Genomic DNA, 846 nt, shown 5'->3' on the forward strand with positions numbered 1-846 from the left:
ATGATAAATAAGTATTGAGATTTCCAGAAACGACATTATTTTCCAGTTCAACTAATATTATTGCAATAAACAATTGCCCGTTTCTGCTACAGTTTTCGCGTTAAATTATTATTTGTTCGACTACGAGTATCGCACAATCAAAAATTGACGGTTATTGGAGATGCCTTAAAAATCGAGATTCGGATAACATGAGCGCGCACGTGCGCAGTCATTCGCACGACACGCGCCGAAACGCGTGTCGTTCTTGTTCCGCTTTTGTTGGTCGTTTGAACTCGTACTCTGACAATGAGTCATCGAACCTTTTTCCATTGTTGGTTTGATGTTTCAGCGGGATGCTGTATCCGCGTGCATCCGAACTGTTCGATTCGCTGCGTAGACCAGGACGGAAGATTTAAATTACAAATTACTAAATTACTCGTCGTTCGAATACGATTTGAATGATACAGTAAGCGTAGAAATTAATTCTGTGCCTTTCAATTAAATCATAAATTATATAATCGTAAACCATCTACAGTTTGAGTCAAAATATTTATTCATCATTTTGTTACATTAAATTACTAACATTCCATGTTCGTAACCAAATGTTTACTAAAATTTATCTGTATATGTAGATAAATGTATATAAACTACAAATAATTAAATTGTAAGTAAAAGAATTAATTTATTTTGTTACATTAATTGATTTTCTTACATTAAATTACTAATATTCTATGCACGTAACCAAATGTCTACTAAAATTTATCTGTATATATAAATAAATATATATAAATTACAAATAATTAAATTGTAAGTTGAGGAATTAATTTCGACATCTAATAATTGACAAGTATACTTGTAATCTGTTAG

The sequence above is a fragment of the Hylaeus volcanicus genome, chromosome 4 (assembly GCF_026283585.1).
Source record: "Hylaeus volcanicus isolate JK05 chromosome 4, UHH_iyHylVolc1.0_haploid, whole genome shotgun sequence".
Classification (NCBI taxonomy): Eukaryota; Metazoa; Arthropoda; class Insecta; order Hymenoptera; family Colletidae; genus Hylaeus; species Hylaeus volcanicus.